Source organism: Schistocerca serialis, chromosome 1 (genome assembly GCF_023864345.2).
Source record: "Schistocerca serialis cubense isolate TAMUIC-IGC-003099 chromosome 1, iqSchSeri2.2, whole genome shotgun sequence".
NCBI lineage: Eukaryota > Metazoa > Arthropoda > Insecta > Orthoptera > Acrididae > Schistocerca > Schistocerca serialis.
In genome coordinates this window covers 305873066-305891070 of record NC_064638.1, presented here as the reverse complement: position 1 = coordinate 305891070, position 18005 = coordinate 305873066, and the positions used below count along the sequence as shown (strand labels likewise).

Here is an 18005-nt window from a genome sequence, read left to right as displayed (position 1 = left end):
TGTGTGTTAGAGGGAGAGAGATGGGGTCCTGGGAGCTTGAAACTTGGGAGTTGTCTGTTCTCTCTGATCACTAGAAGGAGCCCCAGCATACCAGTGTTCGTAGACTTAAATGATTTAATTAATGTATATAAACAAAAATTGTTACAGTATAGGAGCCTTACATACCACTATATTACACGCTTTTATCCGTGACGTTGTTTTGCCTTCAATAAATGTCATGGATGAAAAGCTATTCATCTGTATGCCGCCTCAAACAGACATGAGTTTATTCAGTGTAAGTGTGTGCAAATGTTCTTAGCTCTAGGAAATGTTCACTGCGAAATGAATACCAGAAATTGATTATGGCAGGATCATTTTGATATGAAAAGAGCTTGTCGGATTTCATTCTTAACAATGAAATTGTTTTTAAACGAATCAGCACTGTTTCTGTGTCACTGGGAACCTATACTATATTTTGTCCACTAAGTAAAATTGGTTTTAAAACTTATGAAAACGACTTTCAAACGACCTCTGCAGTAGTTACGTTTTTCAGTGTATTTGGTCACATTGCTCTTATACACAGCACATTCATTCTGTTCTTTTAGGTATGGAAATTGACTCAAATTCTCATTTTATAACTGAGAGATGATTAGTTTTAATATAATTTTAAATGGACTGATACTTTCGCCTTCTCGTTTTATGTATAGGCTTTGAGATGGAATTTTCCTGTTCTAAAAAAGAAGAAATAGCGTTTTTCAAGTTCCAAAAGATATTCAGAAGCTTTCCTTTAGAAATACTGCGCCTAGTAATGTAGGACAAGTTCACTGTACTCGAAATCCAACAATTCGCAGTAGCTTCAGAATTTTAGGTTTATCCACACATTTCAGAACCGGTAGCGCAACATGCTGCTTATATAAGATATTAACGTTTATCCACACAGTGATGGTGTATAACTCACTAATATTTTAGTACAGGATGGCTTATAAAGTTTTCGAGCAACGTTGCAGTGCCGTTGATCCTACCTATCCTTGACGGCACTCCGTCAGTACACACACTGATGACTGTACTATAATACACTATTAAATTTTTGTAGGTATAAGTTTACTTTTCCAAATATTTCTGATCTTCTTGTTTTAGCATGCAATGTCTTCAGACTGGCAAAGATCTACGAGGACATTAAAATTAACATCGATTTCAATTATAAATGTGGCAAACTGGGCAACAACGCGTTGATTATCCAACGCTGGAGAAAAGAAAGTACAAGAAAATACAGTTGATGAGATACGACCTGAGAGCGTTCCTCGTATCGTCTCGTAACTTGCTGCCTTGATATAGCAGTTTTTTTCCACTTTCATTTCAATACCCTTATTATCATGATCGCGTGAAAGCTTTTGGAGACCAAGCATTAACAGTATCTTCCCTATCGGAAATAAGTTTGTTTATTTCACAAATGCTAAAGAAGATTCATAAGTCGCTTATGTATCGACAACTCTTAGCAACTTACTTTAGCAAATTTAATTTGTCTTTATCCGGTTTCTACTTTTTTCTAAGTCACATATTCAATCCGTACATCAGCCCAAGTCTAAGCTTCATTTCTTACTGGTTATCATGATATTGTGCTTTGTAGTGTCTGTCAAAGTCATGCCGTCTATTATGCGAAAGACTACTTCATCAAACAATGCAAAGTCTGTTCCTGAAGGACGTGTTTCTAGGCGCTTCAGGCCGGAACCGCGCTGATGCTACGGTTGCAGGTTCGAATCCTGCCTCGGGCATGGATGTGTGTGATGCTCTTAGCTTACTTAGGTTTACGTAGTTCTAAGTCTAGGGGACTGATGACATTGAACCTGCGACCGTAGCGGTCTCGCGGTTCCAAACTGAAGCGCCTAGAACCGCTCGGCCACTTCGACCGGCAAATGTTGGAAAATCCCAGCATGTATCGAACACTGAAGTAACAGGAGCACCTTGAAAGCGCGTTATAGAGACAGCTATTTCCAATTAAATTTCGGGAATGCAGCCGCATAAATTCTGCTTCTTCTTCTAATATTTCGGCTGTATATCTTTCAGCCATCTTCAGAGAGAGCCGTACGACTGACGCTCCAGCGCTCGCTCCATCCTTTTAAACTCGCGGACCGCGCCACTGCGCATGCGGCCACAGATGAACAAGGCGCCAGTGATGTTGATCGGCGGCAAAGACGTAACATATGCATGAGTTACGTCTGTGGCTGCGCATTCGATCCATGCTGGGAGATCGATGTATTACTGGGAGCTGAACTGTAGCGACGTCTTTGTAAGTTCAATATTGAAAGTGCCGGATTCCATGATCTATCTAATGTGAAACCGCTGTCTCTATTAATTAAATTCTTCGCCAAGCGGATTTCAATGGCCTCTTTTACTACGGAGTCCCAGAAAGATGACACAGAAGTCAGAATTTCGACATTTTCATATACCATAGAGTGACCTGAATCAATACAATGCTCTGCCACGGCCGATTTACTGGGTTGTAAGAGCCGAGTGTACCTGCGATGTTCCGTACACCTCTCTTGGACTGTACGATTCGTTTGTCCGATATATGAAAGGCCACATTCACATGGTATTTTGTAAACTCCAGGTTTGCGGAGTAGTAAGTCATCTTTAACGGAACCCAGGAGTGCAGCCGTCTTCGCCGGTGGACGAAAAATCACTTTTACTTTATGTTTAGTGAGGATCCGTCCTATTTTGGATGAAAGGCTTCCCACATACGGCAGGACAGCCATGGATTTAAATGTTTCCTCGTCATCTTCTGCATTCCTTACGGACACCTTAGGTTTTATTTGTAGTGCCTTACGTATCTGTTGTGGAGAATACCCGTTGTCCTCAAAAACTCTCTTCAAATGTAAAAGTTCGTCTTTTAAACTACTTTCATCAGATATGACGTGTGCTCGGTGTACCAAAGTTCTTAGAACACTACTCGTCTGCGAAGGATGGTGACAGCTATTTGCATGTAAATATAAGTCCGTATGGGTCGGTTTCCGATATACTGCATGACCCAGAGTGCCATCTTCTTTACGCCGAACCAAGACATCCAAAAATGGAAGACATCCCTCGTTTTCCACTTCCATTGTAAACTGAATTTGTCCATGGATGGAATTCAGATGGTTTAAGAAGTCCTGCAATTTGTCCTCGCCATGGGGCCACACTACAAAGGTGTCGTCAACGTACCTCCAAAAAACTGTAGGCTTCAAACTAGCAGACTCCAGGGCCTTCTCCGTAAGGAATGCAGAAGATGACGAGGAAACATTTAAATCCATGGCTGTCCTGCCGTATGTGGGAAGCCTTTCATCCAAAATAGGACGGATCCTCACTAAACATAAAGTAAAAGTGATTTTTCGTCCACCGGCGAAGACGGCTGCACTCCTGGGTTCCGTTAAAGATGACTTACTACTCCGCAAACCTGGAGTTTACAAAATACCATGTGAATGTGGCCTTTCATATATCGGACAAACGAATCGTACAGTCCAAGAGAGGTGTACGGAACATCGCAGGTACACTCGGCTCTTACAACCCAGTAAATCGGCCGTGGCAGAGCATTGTATTGATTCAGGTCACTCTATGGTATATGAAAATGTCGAAATTCTGACTTCTGTGTCATCTTTCTGGGACTCCGTAGTAAAAGAGGCCATTGAAATCCGCTTGGCGAAGAATTTAATTAATAGAGACAGCGGTTTCACATTAGATAGATCATGGAATCCGGCACTTTCAATATTGAACTTACAAAGACGTCGCTACAGTTCAGCTCCCAGTAATACATCGATCTCCCAGCATGGATCGAATGCGCAGCCACAGACGTAACTCATGCATATGTTACGTCTTTGCCGCCGATCAACATCACTGGCGCCTTGTTCATCTGTGGCCGCATGCGCAGTGGCGCGGTCCGCGAGTTCAAAAGGATGGAGCGAGCGCTGGAGCGTCAGTCGTACGGCTCTCTCTGAAGATGGCTGAAAGATATACAGCCGAAATATTAGAAGAAGAAGCAGAATTTATGCGGCTGCATTCCCGAAATTTAATGGAGCAGTCTTTGCGCCGCGAAAACCTGAAGATTCACATCAAGTACCTCTTCGGGGAGGAGATGATTTTATGTTTTCGACGACTGGACAAGCTACGACATTTGAGAGCGAGATTATTGAGCTCTTTAAGTTTTTTACTGAGGTGCCGTGACCATGGCATAATTCCGAGGTTTGCCAGGTTAGTACATTTTATAAAATCGACTTCCATGAATAAGATTTTATTTAAAGCTGGTTCTGCTATCGTTAAGGAGAGGATCCGATTTACACGAAGGAAGCTGGATCTTGTTTCTCAAGAACTGTATCGTCTGCACCTGAAGATGTCTGTGGAGTTACCTAGGGACTCTTGGAACTGGATAGAGGGTACAACATGGGCCAAATCAGACTGGGTTCGTGAGGTAGCGACATCAAGACAGACTGCAAAGTTCAGCCGACTTGAGCCATCTCCACAGCAAGAAAGTATCATTCGACGCTCTGTCATTAATATGACGGATAGAGATTTGGACGACGCTACGATGATGGTCTTAAGCAAAGGACTGAATTTTGCACCCACGCCAAAGGTTTTGCCTATACCTGCATTCATCAGTGCCGTTGAAGAAGCTGTCCGACCACTCTCTACGGATTCTGCAGATGAAATAAGACGCGAAACTTGTCGAGCTGTTATGAAGGCTCGCCCCCAAAGAAGCAATATATCAGTGGCAGAGAGGACTGCACTACGTATGCTCCGCCAAGATACCGAAACGGTGGTTCTCCCTGCTGATAAAGGTAATGCCACTGTTTTAATGTCCCGTGACGACTACCATGATAAGATATACAGCTTACTGAATGATAGTATGTACCGGAAGATCGGTAAGGACCCCACCAACAAGGTGGTAAGGAAGACGGCGTCGCTTTTGAATGCCTCCCCATTTCCACCGGAAGTCATACGGAGACTGAAACCAAGTGGTGCAGTGCCTCCAAGGCTTTATGGTCTCCCAAAGATCCATAAGAAAGACGTTCCTCTACGTCCTATCGTGAGCAATATTGGTTCTCCCAACTATGATTGTGCCAAGCACCTGGCGTCACTATTGAGGCCGCTTGTGGGAAAATGTGATCATCATATAAGGAACTCTGCAGATTTCATTGGCAAATTAAAATCTTTGAAACTGAACACCTCTGATCTATTAGTCAGCTTTGATGTAGTGTCGCTATTTACTAAGGTACCTCTCTCTGAATCTTTAGATCTCATTGGAAAAAGTTTTGATAAGGAGATTTTAGCTTTGTTTCACCATGTGATGACCTCCACATACTTTTTATTTAATAACGACTTTTTTGAACAGACTGACGGTGTTGCCATGGGTAGTCCTTTGTCACCCTTGGTGGCCAATTTATTTATGGAGGATTTCGAGGAGAAGGCCCTGGAGTCTGCTAGTTTGAAGCCTACAGTTTTTTGGAGGTACGTTGACGACACCTTTGTAGTGTGGCCCCATGGCGAGGACAAATTGCAGGACTTCTTAAACCATCTGAATTCCATCCATGGACAAATTCAGTTTACAATGGAAGTGGAAAACGAGGGATGTCTTCCATTTTTGGATGTCTTGGTTCGGCGTAAAGAAGATGGCACTCTGGGTCATGCAGTATATCGGAAACCGACCCATACGGACTTATATTTACATGCAAATAGCTGTCACCATCCTTCGCAGACGAGTAGTGTTCTAAGAACTTTGGTACACCGAGCACACGTCATATCTGATGAAAGTAGTTTAAAAGACGAACTTTTACATTTGAAGAGAGTTTTTGAGGACAACGGGTATTCTCCACAACAGATACGTAAGGCACTACAAATAAAACCTAAGGTGTCCGTAAGGAATGCAGAAGATGACGAGGAAACATTTAAATCCATGGCTGTCCTGCCGTATGTGGGAAGCCTTTCATCCAAAATAGGACGGATCCTCACTAAACATAAAGTAAAAGTGATTTTTCGTCCACCGGCGAAGACGGCTGCACTCCTGGGTTCCGTTAAAGATGACTTACTACTCCGCAAACCTGGAGTTTACAAAATACCATGTGAATGTGGCCTTTCATATATCGGACAAACGAATCGTACAGTCCAAGAGAGGTGTACGGAACATCGCAGGTACACTCGGCTCTTACAACCCAGTAAATCGGCCGTGGCAGAGCATTGTATTGATTCAGGTCACTCTATGGTATATGAAAATGTCGAAATTCTGACTTCTGTGTCATCTTTCTGGGACTCCGTAGTAAAAGAGGCCATTGAAATCCGCTTGGCGAAGAATTTAATTAATAGAGACAGCGGTTTCACATTAGATAGATCATGGAATCCGGCACTTTCAATATTGAACTTACAAAGACGTCGCTACAGTTCAGCTCCCAGTAATACATCGATCTCCCAGCATGGATCGAATGCGCAGCCACAGACGTAACTCATGCATATGTTACGTCTTTGCCGCCGATCAACATCACTGGCGCCTTGTTCATCTGTGGCCGCATGCGCAGTGGCGCGGTCCGCGAGTTTAAAAGGATGGAGCGAGCGCTGGAGCGTCAGTCGTACGGCTCTCTCTGAAGATGGCTGAAAGATATACAGCCGAAATATTAGAAGAAGAAGCAGAATTTATGCGGCTGCATTCCCGAAATTTAATGGAGCAGTCTTTGCGCCGCGAAAACCTGAAGATTAACAGCTATTTCCAAATTCAGTAGTTCTTTGTTGCAAAGAGTATGAAATCAAATTGAAGTTCTTGTTATACAACGCACTAAGTTGACCAAAAATGACAACTAGCGTTAGGTTGCTGAGGTTCTCAGCAGACATTTACATAACGACAGTTGACACGATGTATGCCCACTTGTACCTAAGGACACCAATCGCAACTAGTGCAACAATACTCAGCTTCCGATCGAAAAGCAATATGTTAGTGAAGTGGAGCCGACATTAATGCAGTTACAAATATCTTCATAAGAGATTACATTAGGTTTCTCGATAAAACTCTTGGGGTGCTATCCAGAACTGTGATCGGAACTGTTATCGGAACTCTAGTGCGATTTCGCTTATTTTCTGTGGTGAACATGGATCCCTCATAACTGCAATTTTCTCATAAACTATTACTGCCCAAAAAAGTATTAAAAATTTTCTGTAGAACTCTTGTGATAAGAATCATTTGTGGTGTAAATTCAAGAACATCATGTAGAAACCTGTTCAAGAAACTTTGTATTCTAACCACTGTTTCTCAGTATATTTATTGCTCAATTAAATTTGTTGCAAGTAATATATCTCTATACACAACCAATAGCTCAATACATAGTATCAATGCTAGCAATAAGAACAATCTACAATATGACCTAAAATCAATTACCTTGGTCCAAAAAGGGGTCCAAAATTCAGGAACACACATTTTCAATAAATTGCCAGCCACCATTAAAAACTTGGTTTCAGATAAATCACGGTTTAAACAGTGTTTGAAAGACTTTTTGATAGGCAACTCCTTCTACTCTATAGATGAAAATCTTAACAGAGACTGTTAAGCCAACTTAAGTGAAAATGTCTGTTACATTTCAGTTTTGACAGCACTTTGACACAACGGTGAAGATTAGGTATTTTGCGTATGATAAATTTATTAATAGTGCAAAACAATGTTTCATTCTGACAGCGTGTTAATTCTGTAAATGTCAGCTGTTCCACTTTTACCGCACTGTATTAACCTATTTCACAATCTCCTGCAAAACGATCAGGGTTGTTGTTGTTGTTGTTGTGGTCTTCAGTCCTGAGACTGGTTTGATGCAGCTCTCCATGCTACTCTATCCTGTGCAAGCTTCTTCATCTCCCAGTACCTACTGCAACCCGCATCCTTCTGAATCTCCTTAGTGTATTCATCTCTTGGTCTCCCTCTACGATTTTTACCCTCCACGCTGCCCTCCAAAACTAAATTGGTGATCCCTACCAACCGATCCCTTCTTCTGGTCAAGTTGTGCCACAAACTTCTCTTCTCCCCAAACCCATTCAATACTTCCTCATTAGTTATGTGATCTACCCATCTAATCTTCAGCATTCTTCTGTAGCACCACCTTTCGAAAGCTTCTATTCTCTTCTTGTCCAAACTATTTATCGTCCATGTTTCACATCCATACATAGCTACGCTCCATACAAATACTTTCAGAAACGACTTCCTGACACTTAAATATATACTCGATGTTAACAAATTTCTCTTCTTGCCATTGCCAGTCTACATTTTATATCCTCTCTACTTCGACCATCATCAGTTATTTTGCTCCCCAAATAGCAAAACTCCTTTACTACTTTCAGTGTCTCATTTTCTAATCTAATTCCCTCAGCATCACCCGACTTAATTCGACTACATTCCATTATCCTCGTTTTGCTTTTGTTGATGTTCATCTTATATCCTCCTTTCAAGACATTGTCCATTCCATTCAACTGCTCTTCAAAGTCCTTTGCTGTCATGACATCGGCGAACTTCAAAGTTTTTATTTCTTCTCCATGGATTTTAATACCTACTCCGATTTTTCTATTGTTTCCTTTACTGCTTGCTCAATATACAGATAGAATAACATCGGGGAGAGGCTACAGCCCTGTCTTACTCCCTTCCCAACCACTGCTTCCCTTTCATGTCCCTCGAGTCTTATAACTGCCATCTGGTTTCTGTACAAATTGTAAATAGCCTTTCGCTCCCTGTGTTTTACCCCTGCCACATTTAGAATTTGAAAGAGAGTATTCCAGTCAACATTGTCAAAAGCTTTCTCTAAGTCTACAAATGCTAGAAACGTATGTTTGCCTTTCCTTAATCTTTCTTCTAAGATAAGTCGTAGGGTCAGTATTGCCTCACGTGTTCCAGTATTTCTACGGAATCCAGACTGATCTCCCCCAAGGTCGGCTTCTACTAGTTTTTCCATTCGTCTGTAAAGAATTTGTGTTAGTATTTTGTAGCTGTGGCTTATTAAACTGATTGTTCGGTAATTTTCACATCTGTCAACACCTGCTTTCTTTGGGATTGGAATTATTATATTCTTCTTGAAGGCTGAGGGTATTTCGCCTGTTTCATACATCTTAATCACCAAATGGTAGAGTTTTGTCAGGACTGGCTCTCCGAAGGCCGTCAGTAGTTCCAATGGAATGTTATCTACTCCGGCGGCCTTGTTTCGACTCAGGTCTTTCAGTGCTCTGTCAAACTCTTCACGCAGTATTGTATCTCCCATTTCATCTTCATCTACATCCTCTTCCATTTCCATAATATTGTCCTCAAGTACATCGCCCTTGTATAGACCCTCTATATACTCCTTCCACCTTTCTGCTTTCCCTTCTTTGCTTAGAACTGGGTTTCGATCTGAGCTCTTGATGTTCATACGTGTCGTTCTCTTATCTCCAAAGGTCTCTTTAATTTTCCTGTAGGCAGTATCTATCTTACCCCTAGTGAGATAAGCCTCTACATCCATACATTTGTCCTCTAGCCATCCCTGCTTAGCCATTTTGCACTTACTGTCGATCTCATTTTTGAGACGTTTGTATTCCTTTTTGCCTGCTTCATTTACAGCATTTTTATATTTTCTCCTTTCATCAATTAAATTCAATATTTCTTCTGTTACCCAAGGATTTCTACTAGCCCTCGTCTTTTTACCTACTTGATCCTCTGCTGCCTTCACTACTTCATCCCTCAAAGCTACCCATTCTTCTTCTACTGTATTTCTTTCCCCCATTCCTGTCAATTGTTCCCTTATGCTCTCCCTGAAACTCTGTACAGCCTCTGGTTCTTTCAGTTTATCCAAGTCCCATCTCCTTAAATTCCCACCTAAGTATTATATTCGAATATGTTTTTACCATATACTTTCTGACATGGCCGTGCGGTTAAAGGCGCTGCAGTCTGGAACCGCAAGACCGCTGCGGTCGCAGGTTCGAATCCTGCCTCGGGCATGGATGTTTGTGATGTCCTTCGGTTAGTTAGGTTTAACTAGTTCTAAGTTCTAGGGGACTAATGACCTCAGTAGTTGAGTCCCATAGTGCTCAGAGCCACTTTCTGACATGTACGCATATCACACCCACCAGAATCATCTCATTTTTGGGGTCTATGGAACGAGAACTGAATCTAATCTAATCTAGGGAACTCTTCAGAATGGTGATCACAGTTTTACGAGTATTTACGAAAACCGACAAATAATTTTTTTCCCGATTACTAGTGCTTTTTTCGCGAAATTATGCAGAAGTATTTCCCGATTACTAGTGCTTTTTTCACGAAATTATGCAGAAATATTTAAATTTAGTGCAGAGAACTCTTTAACTATAGCATATCTACCGAAAACTCTGAAATATATATATATATATTTCTAGAAAATCGGATGCCAGCCAGCTTCACATGACTGTGAAATTGCGTCCCTCACTATTGCAGTAAACTCATAAACTATTACCTGCACTGTAGTATCCTGCCCACTTATCCAACCTAGGGTGCCTAGGAAGCTGTTTTCCAGGATCCCTAGACAACAATTCAAGAAAATCATATTAATGGAGTTTATTACAGTAAGTTAAACTGACAATACTTTGCATATCCACAAAGACGTGTCGCAAGCAAATGACGACATGCGATTAATCAATGTCCTTTGGTACGTACAATTTCAATACAAGCAAAACAAAACATTTCATAAGTCACTGCTATTGCGTTTGTATGACGGCCCGTCTTCCATTGCAGCCACGGCTACGTTGCGCGGCGCTTATATTCTCTTCGTATAGATGCCGCTTCGGTCGTGATGTCGCCCTAGTCAGCGTGGTATTGGCTGACGTTGTCCACAGCCCTCTCTGCTGTAATGTTCTAGGCTGGTGTGCCGGAACTCGATGTTACGCCGGAACATGCACGAAAAAATCTCATTAGTGTTTTCTGTACAATTCTTCAGGACCTAATCAGAATTGTCAACGAATTTTTTTGTTCAAGATTAAAATTTTCCCAAGTGTTATTGTATACTTCGCTAAATTCTGTAGAAATATCCAAATTTTGTATGGAGAACTCTAGAACTATGGCATACCTATCAAGAACTCTGTAAAAAGTATGTTTCTCGGAAGTCGGGTGCATACTTCACCAGTCTGCTAGAGCTCCACAGGACCCATAGATGCCCATATGAATATTCCCCAGAGCATAATGGAGTTGCCGTCAGCTTGTCCCCATCCCGCCATACAGGCGTCAAAAAGGTGTTCCTCTGGAAGACGATAGATTCGCACCCTCCCACCGGCATGATGAAGAAGGTATTGGGATTCATCAGACCAGGTAATGTCTGCCACTGCGCCAACGTGCAGTGCCGATGGTCAGATGCCCGTTTCAGCTGCAGTTGCTGATGTCGTGGTGTTAACATTGGCACATGCGTGGGTCGTCGGCTGATGAGGTCCATCTTTAGAGTGTTTGGTGCACTTGTGCTCTGTCCAGCGTTGAAGTCTGGGGTTAGTTCCGCCACAGTTCGTCGCCTGTCCTGTTTTATCAGTCTACCCAACCTACGACGACCGATATCTGTAATCAGAGATGGCCATCCAAACCTACGATGTCTAGATATGGTTTGACCATAGCACTCCTCGAACACCCGATAAGTCATCCAGTTTCCGAAATGCTCGTGCCGACACTCTGGGCTATCACAATCTGCCCTCAGTCAAACTCAGACAGATCGCGCACCTTCCCCATTCTACACACGGGCAGCAAGCTCACTGATACTACGTGCACCGTCGGTTTGCCTGACTAGGCAGTCATTCCCCATCAGTTGCTGCTGCTATCTCCTGGAGGGGTTTATATCGATAGTAGTTCGGTGGTCATAATGTTTGGGATGATCAGTATACATCGTCGGTATTGTATTGTATTGTACTTAACCGGGGACCTAGAAACGACGGAGAGGCTCCGTCCCCGCCGCAGCCGCAGTGGTCCACAACCCCACGACGACTACCGCCGTCCACTTCAACCCTCCGCCGCCCCACACCGAACCCAGGGTTATTGTGCAGTTCGGCCCCCGGTGGACACCCCCAAGGAACGTCTCACACCAGACGAGTGTAACCCCTATGGTTGCGTGGTAGAGTAATGGTGGTGTACGCGTATGTGGAGAACTTGTTTGCGCAGCAATCGCCGACATAGTGTAACTGAGGCAGAATAAGGGGAACCAGACCGCATTCGCCGAGGCAGATGGAAAACCACCTAAAAATCCATCCACAGACTGGCCGGTTCACCGGATGTCGACACAAATCTGCCGGACACATCTCGATAGTTCCATGGTGTTTTTCGTGGATGATGCTGTTGTATACAGATAAGTCACGACGCTAGAATACTGTTGCGAAATGCAGCAACACTTGCAGAGGATCTATGCATGTTGCTCGGAGTGGCAATTGACTCCTCAACATAAACAAATGTAGAATGAGATTTTCACTCTGCAGCGGAGTGTGCGCTGATATGAAACTTCCTGGCAGATTAAAACTGTGTGCCCGACCGAGACTCGAACTCGGGACCTTTGCCTTTCGCGGGCAAGTGCTCTACCAACTGAGCTACCGAAGCACGACTCACGCCCGGTACTCACAGCTTTACTTCTGCCAGTACCTCGTCTCCTACCTTCCAAACTTTACAGAAGCTCTCCTGCGAACCTTGCAGAACTAGCACTCCTGAACGAAAGGATATTGCGGAGACATGGCTTAGCCACAGCCTGGGGGATGTTTCCAGAATGAGATTTTCACTCTGCAGCGGAGTGTGTGCTGATATGAAACTTCCTGGCAGATTAAATATGTGTGCCCGACTGAGACTCGAACTCGGGACCTTTGCCTTTCGCGGGCAAGTGCTCTACCAACTGAGCTATCGAAGCACGACTCACGCCCGGTACTCACAGCTTTACTTCTGCCATTACCTCGTCTCCTACCTTCCAAACTTTACAGAAGCTCTCCTGCGAACCTTGCAGAACTAGCACTCCTGAAAGAAAGGATATTGCGGAGACATGGCTTAGCCACAGCCTGGGGGATGTTTCCAGAATGAGATTTTCACTCTGCAGCGGAGTGTGTGCTGATATGAAACTTCCTGGCAGATTAAAACTGTGTGCCCGACCGAGACTCGAACTCGGGACCTTTGCCTTTCACGGGCAAGTGCTCTACCAACTGAGCTACCGAAGCACGACTCACGCCCGGTACTCACAGCTTTACTTCTTGCAGTACCTCGTCTCCTACCTTCCAAACTTTACAGAAGCTCTCCTACGAACCTTGCAGAACTAGCACTCCTGAAAGAATGGATATTGCGGAGACATGGCTTAGCCACAGCCTGGGGGATGTTTCCAGAATGAGATTTTCACTCTGCAGCGGAGTGTGCGCTGATATGAAACTTCCTGGCAGATTAAAACTGTGTGCCCGACCGAGACTCGAACTCGGGACCTTTGACTTTCGCGGGCAAGTGCTCTACCAACTGAGCTACCGAAGCACGACTCACGCCCGGTACTCACAGCTTTACTTCTGCCAGTACCTCGTCTCCTACCTTCCAAACTTTACAGAAGCTCTCCTGCGAACCTTGCAGAACTAGCACTCCTGAAAGAATGGATATTGCGGAGACATGGCTTAGCCACAGCCTGGGGGATGTTTCCAGAATGAGATTTTCACTCTGCAGCGGAGTGTGTGCTGATATGAAACTTCCTGGCAGATTAAAACTGTGTGCCCGACTGAGACTCGAACTCGGGACCTTTGCCTTTCGCGGGCAAGTGCTCTACCAACTGAGCTACCGAAGCACGACTCACGCCCGGTACTCACAGCTTTACTTCTGCCAGTACCTCGTCTCCTACCTTCCAAACTTTACAGAAGCTCTCCTGCGAACCTTGCAGAACTAGCACTCCTGAAAGAAAGGATATTGCGGAGACATGGCTTAGCCACAGCCTGGGGGATGTTTCCAGAATGTTTTAGTTGGACCACTTTTTTCGCTTTGTGATAGATGCCGCTGTAGCAGTCAGAAACATATGGGTCGCAATTTTAGACGAACAGTTGGCAACAGGAAGGGTTTTTCAATTGAAAAACAGAACGCAGGTACGTTTGAACATTTTATTTCGGTCGTTCAAATGTGATACATGTACCTTTGGAACTTATCATTTCTGAGAACGCATGCTGTTACAGAGTGATTACCTGTAAATACCACGTTAATGCAATAAATGCTCAAAATGATGTCCATCAACCTCAATGCATTTGACAATAGGTGTAACGACATTCCTTTCAACAGCAAGTAGGCCGCCTTCCGTAATGTTCGCACATGCATTGACAATGCATTGACGCATGTTGTCAGTGGATCATGATAGCAAATATCCTTCAACTTTCCCCACAGAAAGAAATCCGGGGATGTCAGATCTGGTGAACGTGCGGGCCATAGTATGGTGCTTCGATGACCAATCCACCTGTCATGAAATATGCTATTCAATACCACTTCAACTGCACGCGAGCTATGTGCCGGACATCCATCATGTTGCAGATCGTGGTTGACATTTCACATGTTGCTGAACAGTGGTCCATCTAAAACATTCATATTTCTTTACGTACTACACGAATATGTAATAAAAAATTGGGGCTCCTATTTTTAAAAAACGCAGCTGAAATCCGTTTGACCTATGGCAGCGCCATCTAGCAGGCCAACCATAGCGCCATCTGGTTTCCCCCTTCAAGCTATATATATACTAATGATAATTTCTATAAAGCTAACTGTTTGCAATTGAAAACTGCTATGTAATAAAGTAGATGTAAGTAGTGGGGTAATGGGGCTCTAGGTGCACTTTTGATATCAAGTTGATATGAACATGAATTAAATTGATCAGTTAATTACGCCACTCCAGACCATTTCAAAGGTTTCCTCAGCCAGTATGTGGGTCTCCATTCCATCCCCTCACCCTCGCCCACCTGTCCTATTAGCAGGAATTTCGAATTTTGACGGGAAATTCATAAAAGAGCGGGAATTATCTTCGTCCTAAGGCTTTGCTGACATCCCACCGACCGCGTGACCGCTACGGTCGCAGGTTCGAATCCTGCCTCGGGCATGGATGTGTGTGATGTCCTTAGGTTAGTTAGGTTTAAGTAGTTCTAAGTTCTAGGGGACTGATGACCTGAGAAGTTAAGTCCCATAGTGCTCAGAGCCATTTGAACCTCTCTCTCCAAACCATAGGTGGGGATACGAGCCTGTTGTACCCAGTCACTGATGCTCCAGAAAGAGATCCATCCAGCGTCACTGATATATGGAAATCAGACACAGATGGACAAAAAGAACAGGCCGCTCCCAGCAATCTGTTAAACGTATTTCTTGGAGACAATGCCCCCCCCCCCCCCCTGGAACAACAACGAAATCCTTGAGAGCTCTCTAGATTGACTTTTCAAACGTCTGCAGGTTGGGAAACAAGCAGATACTACTGCTTCTGTGCATTGCCACGCAACGCACCCAGCAAGTGGGCAGTGCCTTCGACCAGCCTCCCCAGTGGAGCTCTAGGCGGTACAGGCGGTCAGCATGATCGATGCTGACAAAAGCTACAAATACACAACAGGCTGCGATGCTAGCGGGCCAAAGAACAAAGCTAGATAAGTGACAGCTACACCAACCATGTGTTGTTTGTCTAACAAGAGAGCAACTGTGGGAGACAATGAGACAAATTCCACACTGCCAGCATCCCGCCCCTGCAAGCGCTCGCCGTTCTGAGTAACAACCATTTCAGTGTAAACATTGTATTTACTGTCAATGCACTCTTATAAGCGAGCATCTGTTAAAAAATAAAACACAATCGCGACGATAACAATGTCCTGTTTCCATGAATACAGCAACAGTGCATTTCCTTCTAGTTTTATGAGCAAAATCGGTATAGTTTAAGAGCATTTCTTGTGTTCAGATTATAAGTTGGCATGCACGAGAGCATTACAGTCTTGTCAGACAATTCAATTATCAACATAGAACGGCGTCTATACAGTCATTCTTTTATAATCGACTGCAGGATACAGTTCGCATCTCTCTCTCCCCATATCATTATTCTGCGACATCCTACATGTACAAAAAAACTACAGCACTGCTGCCGATTAGAGATGAGCAGACTGCAGAGGTCAGAGCTCTATAGGGATACATCTGACAGACGTATTAACTTATCTCACACCTACTATACATGTTCACCCTACGAAAAATAGCAAAAACTCCCACTATTTTCTGTAAAAACTGCTGATCACTTTGAATGTCCGCGTTATTTCGAAACGTTCATCAGAGCAAAAAATAAGCGAGAATTTGAACTCCTAAGAAAAAAGTCTACGTTAAGCAATTACTTTCAGTATGATGGACAAAATTACTAGGTTCAGTAGTCTCCCTGGCATTCAAATCAGTGTCCATAAATAAATTGTCATGTACGTGTGCATTACAAACATTTCAACCACATGTTGGGAAAAAGGCAATCATCTTAGGTTCGCAACAACAGGCTATAATCCATGAGAACAATGTTGTTTTGTACACTACTGTCAGTCCCTTTTTACCAATACCAAGCTAAATCACATAGGCGTTTACTTAATGTAAAATAAAATCGTGAGAGCATGCCTTGTAATAGAACCTCCTATCATCACCTAGTAGAGAACACTATAAAATTCCTGTGATACATCGAAAACAAATACCGTCTGCATGCTGACGTCTTTGCTCATAACTCCCCTCTGATGACCTGCATGTAAAGTTTCTGTCATCCGTACTTGAAGAAAAATTCATGTCCAGCAGACTATATTTGCGATGATAAAAACAGTCATGGTTCCATGAAAATAGATACAGTTGACTTCTATTAATTTTATCAGCAAAATCACTGTAGCTTGAAGCTATTCCACGTGTTCAAATTACAAATTTTAATGCACAACAGCATTACATTCGTTTCAGACCTTTGAAATACCAATACATATCAGCATCTGTAGAGTCATTTATTACGTTTGAGAGCACTCCTCATCATTATTTAATAACATCCAAAATAAACTCTGCCCAAACAGGCCATGAAGACCAACAGTACAGACCGGCCGCCGTGTCATCCTCAGCTCACAGGCGTCATTGGATACGGATATGGAGGGACATGTGGTCAGCACACCGCTATATCAGTCAGGTTACGAGACCAGAGCTGCTACTTCTCAATCAAGTAGCTCCTCAGTTTGCCTCACAAGGGCTGAGTGCACTCTGTTTGCAAACAGCTCTTGGCAGATCAGATGATCACCCATCCAAATGCTAGCCCAGCCCAACAGCACTTGAGTTCAGTGATCTGATGAGAACAAATAGGTAAAAAACTACGTTCTATCTAAATCCAAACTTTAGCTAGTCATACCACTTCTTGTAATACGAGGGTTGGAACTTTAATAGTGGCAACTATTTATTTACAGCTCGTACTTTATAGATATGTGTTTCAAAGTTTTACTGACCTTCAAAGTAGTCACCAGCATTGTGTATAACCCGTTATTAGCGATGTGGAAGTCGTAGGATACTCTTAGCAGTGCCAGTTGTGTTGACAGGTAGAGCGGAGCAGTTTATTGCCTGACAAATTTGCAACAGTTCTGAAACTTATGGCGTGAAGTGTTTCCTTCAGTTTAGAAATCGAGTTGAACTTCCAAGGGCTTATGTCAGCGGAGTGCAGTAGGTGGTATAGCACTTGGCAGCCCCATCAGTCAAATAAATCAGTAACAGCTTGCACTGCACCTGCTTGAGCATTGTCCTGCAAAATGATGGTGAGGTCTTGCAGAAAGTGTCATCACTTCTGACTCTAAGTTGGTCGTTGGTTGTGTTCCAAAAATAAACAACGTAGAGACAGAAGTGATGACACTTTCTGCAGGACCTGACCAGTGTTTTGCAGGACACTGCTAAAGCATGTACAGTGCAAGCTGTTACTGATATGTTTGACTGATGGGACTGCTAAGTGCTACACCACCTACTGCACTCCCCTGACTTAAGCCCTCATACGTTCAACTGGATTTCTAAACTGAAGGAAACACTTCACAGCATTCCATCACTATGGAAGATGAGATTAAATGTG

The 18005-nt window shown here is 43.4% G+C and overlaps 1 non-coding gene across 1 annotated transcript; it reads right to left on the bottom strand.

Annotated features, from left to right (window-relative positions):
* Positions 1 to 13060: 13060 nt before the first annotated feature.
* Positions 13061 to 13135, bottom strand: Trnas-uga (transfer RNA serine (anticodon UGA)). The gene has a single exon. It is a non-coding gene; the product is annotated as a tRNA-Ser (tRNA).
* Positions 13136 to 18005: the final 4870 nt, after the last annotated feature.